Source organism: Sus scrofa, chromosome 7 (genome assembly GCF_000003025.6).
Source record: "Sus scrofa isolate TJ Tabasco breed Duroc chromosome 7, Sscrofa11.1, whole genome shotgun sequence".
Classification (NCBI taxonomy): domain Eukaryota; kingdom Metazoa; phylum Chordata; class Mammalia; order Artiodactyla; family Suidae; genus Sus; species Sus scrofa.
Window position 1 is genome coordinate 63,086,455 of NC_010449.5, and position 16,544 is coordinate 63,102,998.

The 16,544-nt window shown below is 37.7% G+C and overlaps 1 protein-coding gene and 1 pseudogene across 7 annotated transcripts in view; one reads left to right on the plus strand and one right to left on the minus strand.

Moving 5' to 3' along the window:
* SLC25A21 (solute carrier family 25 member 21) overlaps window positions 1-16,544 on the plus strand; it is a 518,509-nt gene that overhangs the window by 278,329 nt on the left and 223,636 nt on the right. The gene's annotated exons all lie outside the window — the stretch shown is intronic.
* Window positions 7,388-14,640, minus strand: LOC100626204 (annotated as a pseudogene).

Here is a 16,544-nt window from a genome sequence, read left to right on the forward strand (position 1 = left end):
ACTAATCAGGTTTGTTCCATCTGAATCTCAATGGGAACTCCATCCATCTTCTCACTTTCAATATATGTATGTCCTTTGACCTAAAATTGGTCTCTTGTAGGCAGCATATTGTAGGCTCTTGTTTTATTATCCAATATGCCACTCTATATCTTTTGATTGGAGCATTAAGTCCATTAACATTTAAGATAATTATTGATAAATATATATTTATTGCTATTTTATACTTTGTTTTCTAGTTAATATTGTTGTCTTCTTTGTTGTTTTTGTTTTTCCTTCTTTGATTTGATGGTTTTCTTTTCTTTTTTTTTTTTTTTGTGCATTTTAGGGCTGCACCTGCAGTGTATAGAGGTTCCCAGGCCAGGGGTCTAATTGGATCTACAGCTGCCAGCCTAGACCAGAGCCACAGCAATGCCAGATCCTTAACCCACTGAGCAAGGCCAGGGATTGAACCTGCAACCTCATGGTTCCTAGCTGGATTCATTGCTGCTGTACCACGACGGGAATTCCTGATGGTTTTCTGTTGTATTAAGCTTGTGTTCTCGTTTTATTTTTTAATTTTTAATTTAATTTTATTTTATTTTCACCCTGCAGTATATGGAGCTCCTGGGCCAGGAATCGGATTCTGAGCTGTAGACTTTTTTAATTACTCAGTGAATTTTATTACATTTATAGTTGTACAACAGTTATCACAACCCCATTTTATAGCATTTCCGTCACAAACCCCCAGCACAACCCCCCACCCCCTAACCTGTCTCCTTTGGAAACCATAAGTTTTTCAAAGTCTGTGAGGCAGTATCTGTTCTGCAAGGAAGTTCATTGTGTCCTTTTTTTAGATTCCACATGTAAGTGATAGCACTTGATGTTGGTGTCTCACTGTCCAACGACTTCACTTAGCATGATAATTTCTAGGTCCATCCATGTTGCTAAAAATGCCATTATCTCTTTCCTTTAAATGGCTGAGTAATATTCCTTTAAATGGCTGAGTATGTACCACATTGTCTTAATCCACTCCTCTGTCGATGGGCATTTAGGTTGTTTCCATGTCTTGGCTATTGCAAATAGTGCTGCAATGAACATTGAAGTACATGTGTCTTTTCAAGTCATGGTTTTCTCTAGATAGATGCCTGGGAGTGGGATTTCTGGATCAGATGGTAGTTCTATTTTTCGTTTTCTGAGGCATCTCCATACTGTTTTCCACAGTGGTTGCACCAATTTACATTCTCACCAACAGTGTAATAGGGTTCCCTTTTCTCTACACTCTCTCCAGCATTTATTGTTTGTAGACTTTTTGATGATGACCATTCTGGCTGGTGTAAGGTGGTACCTCAGAGTAGCTTTGATTTGCATTTCTCAAATAATGAGTGATGTTGAACATCTTTTCATGTGTGTTTTGGCCATCTATGTCTCCTTTGGAATATTGTTAAGATCTTCTGCCTGTTTTTTGATGGGGTTGTTTATTTTTGGTATTGAGTGGTAGGAGTTGTTTATAAATTTTGGAGATTAATCCCTTGTTGGTTGATTCATTTGCAAACATTTTCTCCCATTCTGTGGGAGTCTTTTTGTTTTGTTTAGGGTTTCCTTTGCTGTACAGAAACTTTTAAGTTGAATTAAGTCCCATTTGCTTATTTTTGTTTTTACTATCATTATTCCAGGAGGTAAATCTGAGGAGATACTGCTGTGATTTATGTCAGAGAGTGTTTGGCCTATGTTTTCCTCTAAGTTTTATAGTATTTGGTCTTATATTTAGGTCTTTAATCCATTTTGAGTTTATTTTTCTGTATGGTGTTAAGGAGTGTCCTAATTTCATTCTTTTACATGTGGCTGTCTAGTTTTCCCAGCACCACTTATTGAAGGGGCTGTCTTTTCTCCATTGTATATTCTTGCTTCCTTTGTTGTCATAGATTAGTTGACTGTAGGTGCATGGGTTTAATTCTGGGCCTTCTGTCCTTTTACACTGACCTATCTATATGTCTGTCTTTGTGCCAGCACCAAATGGTTTTGATGACTGTAGCTTTGTAGTATAGTCTGAAGTCAGAGAGCCTGATTTCTCCATCTCCATTTTTCTTTTTCAGGATGTCTTCAGCTATTCTGGGTCTTTTGTGCTTCCAAACAAACTTTAAAATATTTCGTTGAGTTCTGTGAAAAATGTCCTTGGTAATTTGATAGGGATTGCATTGGATCTGTAGATTGCCTTGGGTAGTATAGTCATTTTGATAATACTGATTCTTCCAATCCAAGATCATGGTATGTCTTTCCATTTGTTTGTGTCTGTTTGGTTCCATTTGCTTTCTTTCATCAGCATCTCATAGTTTTCAGAGTACAAGTCTTTTGTCTCTTTAGGTAGATTTATTCCTAAGTATTTTATTCTTTTTCATGCGATGGTAAACAGGATTATTTCCCTAATTTCTCTTTCTGATCTTTCATTGTTAGTATATAGAAACACAGTTGATTTCTGTGTATTAATTTTGTATTCTGTGACTTTGCCAAATTCGTTGATGAGCACTAACCATTTTCTGTTAGCATCTTTAGGATTTTCTAGGTATAATATTATGTCATCTGCAAATAGGGATAGTTTTACTTCTTTTCCAATTTGGATTCCTTTAATTTCTTCTTCTTCTCTGCTTGCTGTGGCTAGGACTTCCAAAACCATGTTGAACAGTAGTGGTGAGAACGGACGTCCTTGTCTTGTTTCTGATCTCAGTGGGAATTCTTTCAGCTTTTCACCATTAAGAATGATGTTAGCTCTGGGTTTGTCATATATGGCTTTTATTATGTTGAGGTAGGTTCCGTCTATGCCCACTTTCTGAAGGGTTTATTTATCAAAAATGGGTGTCAGATTTTTTCAAAGGCTTTTTTTGCATCTATTGAGAGGATCATATAGTTTTTATTCTTCAGTTTGTTAATGTGGTGTATCACATTGATTGATTTACGGATATGGAAGAATCTTTGCATCCCTGAGATAAATCCCACTTGATAATGATGTACCGTCCTTTTAATGTAATACCACAAGAGAAGAAAATTACAGGCCAATATCACTGATGAAAATAGATGCAAAAATCCTCAACAAAATACTAGCAAACTGAGCCATGGTCTTGACCTAAGCTGGAGTTGTGGCAATGCCAGATCCTTAATCCACTGTTGGTGTGGGGATCAAACACGTGTTCCATTGCTCCCAAGGCACCGTCAATCCTGTTGCGCCACAGTGGGAACATGTGTTTTCTTCTTTTTAGTTTTTTGTGCATCTACTGTATGTTTTTGGTACATGATTACTCCATTTTTCAAGTATGTTAACCCATTACTATACCTACTTGCTTTAGACTGGTAGGCATATAGGCTCAAACATATTCTAAAAAAAAAAAAAAAAAAAACTACATTTTCTTACTCTATTCTCCCATATTTAATGATTTTGATGTTCCTTTTTATACAGCTTCGTGTTTATCCTTTTGTTATTCATTGTAGTTATCATTGCTTTCACAACAGTTACTGTCCTCATCATCATCCTCATTGTCATCATCTGTGTACTGGCTTATTTAATTGATAAACTCTCCAATTGTGATTTTCTCTTTCCTGTAGATTCTTGCTTATTTTCTATTTGGAGAAGACCTTTGAATATTTCTTTTAGAATAAGTTTAGTATTGCTGTATTCCTTTATTTTTTTTTGCCTGTCTGAGAAATTCTTTATCTTTTTATTTTAAATAATAATCTTACAGGGTAGACTATCCTAGGTTGCAAGTTTTTCCCTTTTAGTATTTTGAATAAATCTTGCCACTCCCTTCTGGCCTGCAGTGTTTTTGTAGAGTAATCTTCTGATAGCCTTATGAAGTTTCCATTGCAACTCTTTGTTTTCCTCTTGCTGCCTTTAGAATCCTCCCTTTATCTTTCACTTATACCATTTTAGTTTTAATCTGTTTGGTGTAGATCTGTTTGGGTTCATCTTGTTTGGAACCCTCTGTACTTCCTGTTCTTCAATATCTGTTTCTTTCTTTAGGTTTGGGAAGTTTTCAGTCATAATTTCTTCAAATATATTTTAATTCCTGCTTTCTCTTTCTTTTCCTTCTGGGATCCCTATTTTGTGTAGATTGACACACTTTTTATTATCCCATAGATCTTTTATACTGCTTCTTTTCCCTCATTTTTCTTTCTGTCTGCTTTTCTGATTAGGTGATAATCATTATTCTATCTTTTAGATCCCTTATTCATTCTTTTGCATTATTTGGTTTGCTATTTATTGTCTTTAGCTCAGCTTTTGTCTTAGGAAATGAGCTTTCTAATTTTAATTGACTTTATAGTTTCTAGTTCCTTTTTAAAGTAATCAGTGTTACTATTGATATCCATTCTTAATTCCTTCATATTTTCATTACCTCCTTTTTGAACTTGGGATCTGATAGACAGGATAGGTCTGTTTTGTTTGTCCTTTAGGGGAATTCTCATGATCTTTTAGTTTGGGAGTAGTGTCTCTGCTGTTTCATTTTACTTATAATTCTCTATGAGTTTGGGGAAAATAATTATCTATTGTGGTCTTAGAGGGCTGTTTTTATGTGCCAGCATCCTCATGTAGCCTGCTTGAGGCTAATATTTTTTAATTAGAGGACTATTTTCAGTATGGATGCTTGCCACATCTTTCCTCAGTGTGTGCTGGCTTCTGTCTCCTTGATGGGGTTTGAGTGCTGCTGTGGTGACCAGGGCCTGCAGTGGATATTAAGCAAGTCCTCCTCTTTGCTCTGTGGTTATCACAGGTCTGTTGGGGACCTTGTCTGCTCCCCACTTGGTAGAGTAGAAGCAACCAGATCTATTTCTGAGCTGTACTGTGGGGTAGGCAGGACTGGAGCACTCCTGCTAGGAGAGGAGCCATTGAGTATTCCTTCACAGGAGCTGTCCATCTGGAGGTGCACTCTGTGGTGTAGCCCCTGTTGTGTGGACTCACAAGCACTGCCCTTGCCCTGCCTCAGCTGTGGGAATGCAGGCAGTCAGCCTAAGTATCCTTCAGGTGCTGTGCTCATTATGCCACCAGCACAAATTTGTTAGCACATATCTGCTGAAGTCAGGTGCCAGGACTACTGTAGTCAAGAACCTGGACCTGCTGTGGGAGCTGTGGAATCATCCTAGACTCCAGCCCCACTTCCACATGCATTTATGCATGTCTACATCTGCTAACAACAGACCTGCCTCGGCCACAGGAGCACCAGTAATTCACTTAGGTGTCCCATAGGTGCTGAGGTTACAATGCCACTGGGTGGTGCTTAAATCCATGGGTAGCACAGCCCCTGGGGACTGGCTTAGATTTTATACCCACCTCTGCATGTGGACAACCCACCAGAGCTTAGTGCTCACAGAGCTCTTGTAGATGGAGACCCACCCATGATGAGCACACTGAGAATGAGGCTATTATGGTGGGGCTGCATCCATTCCTTTGCACATACAGGGCTCCTTCTGTGTACATTTCTCTTTGTACCTTGGTATGCTTCCACTCTTAAAAATCAGTATATTTCCTTGTTTCACAATTAGTTGTTAGTAGTTTATTTGATGGCTTACCAGATGTAGGAAGGGCATTGGACATTTGTTTGATAATAAATTTACAGGAGAGAGAAATACTTGTAGATTTTATTTTACTTTTTAAATAAATTTTAAGTTTTGAAGTAATTTTAGGTTTACAGAAAAGTTTACAGAGAGTTCCCATATACCCTTCATCCATTTCCCCTAAAATTAACATCTTATATTGCCAGAATACATCTAAGAAATCAAACTGGTGTGTACTGTTAACTAAATTCCAGATTTTCTTCATTTTTCTTTAGTTTTTTGTGGATTTTACTCTTTGATCCTCTTGTATCTAGCAATCTCCTATGTAATTCCCATATATCCCTATATAACTTTCCTCTATATCTCCTATATAATTCTCCTTCCCTAGTTCACAAGACCACCACTCCATGCTCTATCCCACACTATTCAGTGTAGTATCTATAACCCCTATATGGCTATTTAGATTTAAATTAATTAAAAATAAATTTAAAAAAGTCATTTCTTCAGTCATGCTAGACACATTTCATGTACTCAGTAGCTACATGAGGCTAGTGGCTACCATATTGGACAGCCCAAATTATAAAATATTTCCATCATTGCATAAAGTTCTGTTGGACAACACTGGGTTTACTGAAATCATTTTGTTTCCTGGAACTTTTCCTTCTTTTCTCATTTATAGTCTTTTATGCTTTCCCTGGAATGCTTTATAGATATATATATATGTGTGTGTGTGTGTGTGTGTGTGTGTGTGTATAATGATTTTTATTTTTTTCCATTGTAGCTGGTTTACAGTGTTCTATCAATTTTCTGCTGTACAGCATGGTAACCCAGTTACACATACATGTATACATTCTTTTTTCTCACATTATCATGCTCCATCATAAGTGACTAGACATAGTTCCCAGTGCTACACAGCAGGATCTCATTGCTAATCCATTCCAAAGGCAATAGTCTGCATCTGTTAACCCCAAACTCCCAATCCATCCCACTCCCTCCTCCTCCCCCTTGGCAACCACAAGTCTGTTCTCCAAGTCCATGATTTTCTTTTCTGTGGAAAGGTTCATTTGTGCAAAAAGAACGAAATAATGCCATTTGCAGCAACATGGATGGAATACTTTCTAATTCTTCTTTCCTCAAGTTTCCTTAATGCCTTATGCTTTCCCACTGTTTTTTTTTTTTAATAGATGTTATTTTTGTGGAGTATAAATGAGGAGGAACTAGAGAGGTTCCCATATACCCTCTGTTCCTACATATATACATACAACCTCCCACTTATCAACATCCCCCACTAGAGAATATATTTATTATGATTGGTGAACCTACACTGACATATCATTATCATCCAAAGTCCATATTTATATTAGGTGTTATACATCTATGGGTGTTGACAAATATATAATGACATATATCCATTATTGTAGTATTTTAAGGAATAGCTTCACTGCCACAGAAGTCCTCCGTACCCCACCATCATTTTTTGCAGTCAAATATTCTACCACTGATCTATAACCCCAACTCACCATCATTTTTCACACATCACTTCCCCTCCCTGAAATTCACTCTCTGCCTGCTCTCCCAACCATGTCTGATCTATCCTTCAATAGTAGCATACCCAAATTAGACTGTAAAGCTTTCCCATTCCTTCCTCCTCTAAACTCCTATGTAATTACAGAATGTGAACATAAAGTAACCTGTACTTTATTAAATGAAGAAAAAATCAGGATTTAATTACTCAATTAAATGTTGCCCATTTAACTAGTAGCTTATTTTATGGTACTGCCTTAATCAAAATATTTTTGGGATATCCACTTTTGGAATACTCTTCAGAAATAACATATCTTACATACAATTATTAATTAGTAATTTCATCATTCTCTGGTCACAGTTTTTTTGTTGTTGTTGGTTTTTTTTTTTTTTTCCCTATCTAAGGTTGTCTGAGCCAGTCTGATCAGCTTCTATATTCACCACTCTTGATTCCATCTGATGCTTGGTTCTTTCCAGAAACTGAATCTGTTGTCACCAGTTATCACTTTAAGTTTTTAAAAATTATATAGCATAGGCTCAAGGGAATTCTGTAGGGTACAAGAATGTTTCAAACAGTGGCAGTACCTTTTTAGTATGTTTGTAGGGGGGCAAAATTGACAACTTATAAAAGGATAGCAATCACTTGTGTTCATTCATTCTGATACATTTGTTAGAAACAAATAAGGAAACCCCAAACTTATACTCTATTTTGTTATCCCTTCTCAGATTTTTACAGTTCAGTTTATGATTATCTGACACACTGCACTGTAAGTTGGACCTGGTTTCAAATTTTAATTAATATTTTATTTGTTTCTATATTTTATCTCCAAGTACATGATCCTTAAAGATACGTTCTTATTCATTTTTAGTGTTTTCCACAACACCTTAATTACCACTAGTAATAGTTAGTAAATAATTAATACTTTGCAATTTCCAAAGCATCCCTAGGGATATGATCTCCTATTTCTTTTTTTCTTTTTTAACAAGTATGCAGATGCCATTTATTTGGTGCAGAAGTACATTATAGTTGTATTTAGGTTTTACCAAACATCAAATACAAATAACCTGAAACTGTAACAATACACAAAATTGGCTTCTTACGGACATACCAGGCAGTATAAGCTGAAAACTTGAGTAAATTAACAACTGTTTTACATTAATATACATAGTGCCAAGTTAACATTTAAAAACAAGTTTCAATGTACAGCACTTAATACTTCTTTGAATTTGTTTCAGTCAGTTAAGAATGAAAATGGTTAGATCTAGGCTAAAAATAATTCTCGTTCTAACCAAAAGTAAAGGCATAATATTTATAACCAGGTATCAACTTTACTAAACCACAATATTTTAACACTGTTAAAAAGGCAGCATGCATTGTGTTGTTTCATCTCATGACTGGTTATGCCCACACTTTGTTCAAAGGGTCTTAAAACTATATTCCTACTTTCAATACAGCATACTGCAATGTTTCTAATAGTTCTAAAAAAATGAATGCTTTCAAAGGGAGCAGAATCATCTTTAAGTCACTGGTGTCAAATTTTTCCTTTTGGAACCAAGGACATAACAATTAACCTGGTTCTGCCCAGAAGGCCTAACACGGAAGAAAGTTTTGTTCAGAGACATTTCCATTCAATCTAACACTGTAACATCAAGTTCTTCTGTCTGTTCTGTGCGTGACCTTTTTGCACTGACATTCTCTTCCTCATCTAATTTCCTCTTACGACTTCTTTTTCTTCACTGATGTCAGCATTATTTGAGGGATCTTCTTAATCTGAATCAACTATGAGCACATCATCTTGCTCTTGTGCTGTGGTTGTTGAAGGCTGAGCTCCATCGTCACTGTCATTGGTTATGCTTTTGGCAGCATCCTTCAGTTTGTTTGGGCCCCACTTTTTCTGGGGCATCACCAACAGCTTCAAATTCCACATCCTTTCCTAGGTCTTCACTATGAAGGATGTTGATCAATGAAGTTTAGTCCAAAAGGAAGTCATCTGCTTGAAGTCAGCTCCCATTTCTAATTCCAAATTCTGATAACTTCTTGTGGTAATTAGCTTCTGCCTCTCCCTCCTCTGAAAATATTAGGATTGTTCCATTTCCATCTTCAATTTGGACATGTGGTGTTACCATAGCAAACTTTTCTTTTACTATCTTATCTTGTAACGTGGGAATGGTCACTTTATGGACGTTCAGCCACACAGTCACCTCTGGTTTACATACATAACAATTGGGATTGGAAGGATCCAGTGCATAAGACATATGAGCTTCTTTCTTGGGTTTGGTTGTTTATTCAAAAAAAATTGTTCTACATGGGTCTATTTTTTTCTGATAAAATCTTCAATCCTTCTAATACTATCAACCCAGCACTCGTTGCATTAGTAGTAGCAACAGCAGGAATAATGTTCCCTGTCATTGGTTTGATATCACATCTGCTGTTCATATTCATACTGAAAATGTGCATCCTGAGATTTGCAGCAGAGGTGACAAAATCCATTGCAAATTGATCATCCTTGTCCCATATGAGCTCAGCTCCATCCACCTTTTCTGCTAAATGAACTCTCAAAGTTTCAATGCTCTTCAAAAAAAGATGTGCATAGCTCTTTGCATCTAAAACCTGCTGGTCTTTCAGACCTAATTGGGGTTCGTTTCATTGATCTGATGCATTGGTTTCTTCTCCTTGACTTTGCACTTTGGCCCAGTACAAGGGAACCGGAGGTTTCCTTTTGAGCCATAGTTTGTCCATTGTCAACAGACACCTGATATCATCTTTAAAAAGCTTGGTTAAAAAGTTTAACTGGATCATATCCAGTTGATTTAGCCCATTCCTTAGTGGAAATACATCTAATGTCACCATCTTCATTAGATGCTCTGGCTCTGGCTTTGGCTTCCATTGGTTCCCAGGAATCTTCAGGGTCAGCTCCATCAGGAGATACTTCTTTTTTTTTTTTTTTTTTGTCTTTTTGCTATTTCTTTGGGCCGCTTCTGTGGCATATGGAGGTTCCCAGGCTAGGGGTCTAATCAGAGCTGTAGCCGCCGACCTACACCAGAGCCACAGCAATGTGGGATCCGAGCCGCGTCTGCGACCTACACCACAGCTCACGGCAATGCCGGATGGTTTAACCCACTGAGCAAGGGCAGGGACCGAACCCGCAACCTCATGGTTCCTAGTCAGATTCGTTAACCACTGCGCCACGACGGGAACTCCAGGAGATACTTCTTGATCAGCATCTTCTTCCCCAAACAACTGGTTGAATGAATGTTTTGCTCAAATGATGCAATGAATAGGTTCTGAAGGTGTATTACAAATTGTACAGCTGGGAAAAGTTCTCTGGGTTGGTTTGGGATGACATTCATAACACTCAGTCACATCCTTTTTGATAGTGGTTACTTGCCCAAGATGACTAGCAGTTCCACTCTCAGTAAGAGGGACGTCTGCTGCTAGACACATTCTGTTAACATGGTTGCAGGCAGCTCTGTTATCTAAAGCATTCATAACCAATATAAATTGTCGAAAAAATTCCACAGTATAGTCAGGGTTCATGATGCTGTCAAGGTAGACTATGATATTAGCTTTTGGGTAAAACTGCAGGACGCTTTCTTTGGCAACCTGGGCCTTTGATCTTCCAACATGTTTCTTTTGAAACAAAACTGTCTGTTGAGGTTGCTGACATCAATAGTATCCAGATCAATCGAGTCGATGTGTGAGAAACCGCTGAGCACAAGGGGTTTTTTAGGAGCTTGCAGCCATGCTATCCGTGCCCACCACCAGGACCCAGCCACTGGCCACAGCCCTGGCCAGTTCCAGGCACAGCCCCTGACACAGTGCTGTGGCCGGAAGACCATGAGCCGAGGCAGAGGCGGAAGAAATAAGCCTCGGCCAGAAGAGGGTGGGGGAGGGGCCTGATCTCCTATTTCTTTACATAGTCCTCTGAAGTAGGCATTTTCCTATAATCTTTAATCTATAGTAAAGAGAAAGTGGAAGTCAGGTATGGAGCTTGCTATTCTGGGCTATAGCAAGTACGCTAACAGGTGGACCACAAGCTATCCAATCACTTTGGGAATTACAGAGGATGCAGTGCCTTTTCTTTTATCCATGCTGGAGATGCACTTTTAAGGAACCAGTGCAGACCCTGACAGCCATTTTTCTGGTGTAGATAGAGGTTAATGACTTGTCAGAACCCAGACCTTTCACTCCATCCCTCATGCTTTGTAGCCATCTTGGCCATTCACAAACATAGGTACTGTGCAGCTTCACTTTTTCTGGTACCTGTTCAGTTTTTTCTTTTGATTTACATATAAATCCTAATGAGATTCTCCCTGAAGCTGGGATTTGGGAGAATTTCATTTTCTTTCTTCCATGCCTCTGGGATTTCTGAAATATTTAGAATGAAATGCATTGCTTTAAAAATTATAAAAAGTTATTTTACTTGAGTGATTTAGATTTAATAACATTTTAAAAATCAGAAAAATTGAAAAAGAATTTTAAGATATAAATACTGTATAAGACTATTCTTTAGTTCATTTTCTTTCAAATCATAGCAGAGTAACTCATCTCTCAATGCTACTTCTACCTCTTTATAACAAGTCATTTTACTTTTAATGTGGGAAAGTGCTCAGTGCTTTCCAAAGGAAACCCCAGGTGACTTCCACCTGTCCCAGGTAATTTCACTTTCATTAGTATACTTCCTTCACATCACTTCCTCTTTCTTAAGCCACACCCTGAACATTCCTTCCTTTTTTCTATTTGTATGTATTTGAGAGGTATCAGTTTCTCAGGTTTAGTGACAGTTCAGGACCAAGGGACAAGGTCACAGGGATTATAGACTGTTGAATGTGTGACAAGGCGTCTCATAAAGAATCTGGTCAAATGTCCTTCATTTGCCTTTAATTAACAACAGCTGTTTTTTATGTTGCGAGCTGATCTTTGATCTGCTATCCCCGTCAGACCTCTTTGCACAAGGTAGTTAAAAACAAACTAGGAGGCCAATTTTAAAGACAAAAAAAAAAGAAAAGAAAATCCCTCAGGGGTAATCAGGGGACAGGCGAAGCAGCCATAAGCTGTTAGCTTTATTCATTAGAGAACTTTAAACTTGTCAAGAAATGGAATAATGTTCCTGCTGTTAGATCAGCCTCAACAATGAAGATTACAACAGCTTTGGGACACATGAGTGGGCAAACTTCTTGTGAAAACAAGTTTATTGAGGAGTGTTTTACTACAGTGGCACAGAATCTAGCTTACGCAGTTTCATAGCAGGAATATTGGTTCAATATGCATTGAGAAATTTGGCCCTCTAAGAATGGCAGATTTACAGTGCAACCTTGTTCTAACCCAAATGGCCCCTGCAATTAGGTTTAGAAAAACTTCCTGTGGTCTATACTGCTGATGTGGATGGCCTCGCTTATCCATATAACTTTTGCCAAAGTATCCACTATGTAGTACATGATCCAGAATAAATTTTAGTTTGATAATGGCTGTATAAATCTTGAAATCTTTTATAGGTATAGGTATTGATCTTTTGAATCAAAATTCCAGTGCCAATATCATCAATTTTTAAAAAATAGAATATTCCTTAGAGCAAATAATCTTGGACTAGAGCTTAAGAACTGTTTTGGGGAGTTCCCATCATGGGACAGAGGAAATGAATCCAACTAGGAACCATGAAGTTGAGGGTTCAATCCCTGGCCCCACTCAGTGGGTTAAGGATCCTTCATTGCTGTGGCTGTGGCATAGGCTGGCAGCTCCAATTAGACCCCTAGCCTGGAACCTCCATATGCCGCGAGTGCGGCCCTAAAAAGACAAAAGACCAAAAAAAAAAAAAAAAAAAAAGAACTGTTTTGGAAAGAAGTCCATTCTAATCATATCTAAGTGGGTTTTCTGTTGTCTTTTTTTTCTTCTTTATTATAACCCATAGCATCATTATTTGGGGGTCCTTAATAACATGAGAGAATATTTGACTTGAAAAGGAAGATCAAGGACTTCCTAATCCTTCATTTTCCACCATGCATGTTCACTTTTTATGGTAGTTCTTCCTCTCCATAAGTTCCAGAGAAAAGTCAGCCTTGTGTAAGCAATCTCTTGCAACCAATGAAATGTAAGAGAAACAAATCAATATTTCCACCATCAATATTTCACAATTTTCTTATCCTTAAAAGTAACATTTTTGCTCAAGATGAAAATAGGAGGCTTTTTGAGTTGCTGATTCATTTCAGGTTCTTCCCGGTGCTATGTTAGCAATCCACCTCTTTCTCCTGTTGACAAATTATGAGTCACAGTCAGACCTTCTCCTTGGCTAAAATGATTTTTTTCTCAGTCACATCACTTGCCTCTTTCTTGGATCTTTTAATCATGTCATGGGTCTTGTTCTTTAATATTCCTGTTGGAGGATGTTCTTTCAAAATATGAGAATTCACTAATAGAAAAAATAACATATATGGAAAATAAAAGCACTGTTCTCAATTGCCTGAATGTCTATTCTAACTATTCTATATTTGAAGTTTGAAAGAACATTCTAAGAACAAAACGGGGGGCACCTTGTATATTTTCAAAACCATAATTAAACTCAGTTAAGATTTAGAATTAACATCTGTAAGCTGGGGACACTTATACGACCAGCTGGTTAAAGGAGGGGAACCAAAGAGCCAGATTCACCTTCAGTGGGGGGAAGGCGGGTGGTAGGTAGTGACACACATCCCTGTTCTTGGCTCTGGCCAGTTGCAGCCTTGTGGGAAAGTGACTCAGGGCTGCAAGATATTTCAGTTTTTCAAATAACCTGGAAATCTAATTATTTCATGTGAAAACTTCTGATTTCTGAATATTTGACAACCAATTCATTGTGAAAAGAACACTGTGAACTGAACAAAACACATCTGTAGACTATTTTCTGGAGATTGAGCCTCAATCTTCTTTTCAATGCTTACTGCTTGGGTAAGCTATGACACGACTCTGAAAAAGTAGGTGGAAGATTTTGAGTTCCTTGTAGATGACACTCTGCAATCAGAAATATTCATGCAAATAGATTAAAAAAAATAATGACAGCAAAGTCAGAAATAACAAATGTATGGTGATGCCTTTAGTGTGCTTTCGCATTCAATTTAAAGGGGTCCTCAGGACAACCCTGTGGAGCAAGTAGGACTATGATTTTTATTCCCACTTTACGGAGGAGGAAACCGAAGCTTAGTGGGTGGTTCTTGATCATTTTAAGGATGCGGAATCTTTGGAGAAATTCTCGAAAGTCATAGTCGTCTCTTGCCATATAATTGAACATTAAATTAAAAACTTGACAGATAATTTCTTTGAGTTCATGGACACCTTCCTTTTTCCAAAGTCCAGCCATAGGCTAAGAACCCGTGGAATAAGCGATCTGTGAAACTTGATTCAGAACTCAAACTGAGGTTTTCAGAGCCGTGTGTGTGTCTTTTTCTACTCCTTGATTTTCCCGTCTTTAGAGAAGGGCATAATGGACAGTGGCCACCAGAATGGACCAGGGTGAAGAATCATCTGCAGTCCCACCTGTGCCACTACCACCAGAATTGCTGACTCTGAGATGATGCTGGGACTAGGGAGGCTGACATCAGCAGTGCTGCTGGAACCCTCGTCGCCATTGTCTCTGGAAAACTCAGGGTTTTCTTGGAAGTCTCAGAGTTGCAAAGCAGCTATAAGAGTAGCCACTGTTTGTCCCAGGCTTGTAATATGCCAGGCACTGTGCCAAGTGCTAAAGTCATTACTGTTTTTACCTCCAACACAGATAAACTGCTAAACCAAGATTTGCAGCCTGCCTCTGTATCTGGTGCTGTTTTGTTTAGTTTAGTCTTGTTTTTAATGGCCACACCCATGGCCTATGGATGTTCCTAGGCCAGGGATTGAATCTGAGCTGCAGCTGCAATCAAAACTGCAGCTGGGGCAACGCCAGATCTTTTAACCCACTGAGCCGGGCTGAGAATTAAAACCCACATCTCTGCAGCGACCCAAGCCACTGCAGTTGGATTCTCAACCCGTTCTACCAAAAGGGGAACTCCTGGATCTGGCACTATTAACCACTCTGTTATACTGCTTTTCATTTTAGAGTGAGCATATGAAGAAGAGGAAGGTGGGGGCGAAGGGGGAGGTTCGTTTATTCTGTCATCATTCTTAAGATATGTGATTGTATAAAAATTTCTGAAAAGTCAATTATTTTTTCCTTTTAAGACATGATTCTTTTTTCAGATGGCATGGATTTTTTAAAAATACTGTGCATTTAAGAAGGTAAAGGAAAAATTTGTACCTAGTCTAGTGGGACTCTTCATATATATCCCATTGCTAAACCCTTGTTAAACTGCCAAAATTAGTGATAATGTGTGTCATCTTCAGCCTCTTAAAGGATAGTGATACCAAATTCATTTACAACACTGTTGAGAATTCAGTATTTCTAAATATTTGGGGAAATAATATATATTATAGGTTTAATTTCTTCACTTCATGCAATATGTTATATGAATTATGTAAAATGTGATACTTGCCAAATAAAAATGAGTAGATGCCAAATGTGAATAACTTACAAGATACAGAGTTAATCATACTTTTTTTGTGGAAAACTCCAGTACTCAAGAATATATCCCCTTAAAAGAAGTGCATAGTTTTTAATAAGTTACATAAAACCCTTGCTAAATGGATAACCTTGGAGTTTATAGAACCAGAATAATGTTTAGGCACACAATGTATAGAAGATTAATTTGCTTTGTGGATGATACTTGAAATAGAAACTTAACCTTCAAGTGAATACCCAAAATGGAGCATTTGAATTTTAAAAAAATATTTTATTCTTATTTACATGATGGGAAATAAAGTCAAAATTTCTTATTCTTGGGCCTAATTTCCATTTAAAAATTATTTAGCTTTGTTTTTTCCTTTTTTTAAAAAAACTTCATTTTTATTACTCAATGAATTTATTACATTTATAGTTGTACAATGATCATCCCGATCCAATTTTATAAGATTTCCATCCCACACCCCCAGAGCTTCCCCCCACCCCGCAACCTGTATCCTTTGGAAACCATAAGTTTTTCAAAGTTTGTGAGGCAGTATCTGTTCTGCGAAGAAGTTCATTGTGTCCTTTTTTCAGATTCCACATGTCGGTGAAAGCATTTGATGTTGGTGTCTCATTGTCTGACTGACTTCACTCAGCATAATAATTTCTAGGTCCATCCATGTTGCTAAAAATGTCGTTATTTTGTTCATTTAATGGCTGTGTAATATTCCATTGTGTATATGTACCACATTTTCTGGATCCACTCCTCTGTTGATGGACATTTGAGTTGTTTCCATGCCTTGGCTATTGCAAATAGTGCTGCAATGAACATTGGAGTACATGTGTCTTTTTGAGCCATGGTTTTCTCTGGATAGATGCCCAGGAGTGGGATTGCTGGATCAAATGGTAGTTCTATTTTTCATTTTCTGAGGCATCTCCATACTGTTTTCCACAGTGGTTGCACCAATTTGCAATCCCACCAACAGTGTAATAGGGTTCCTT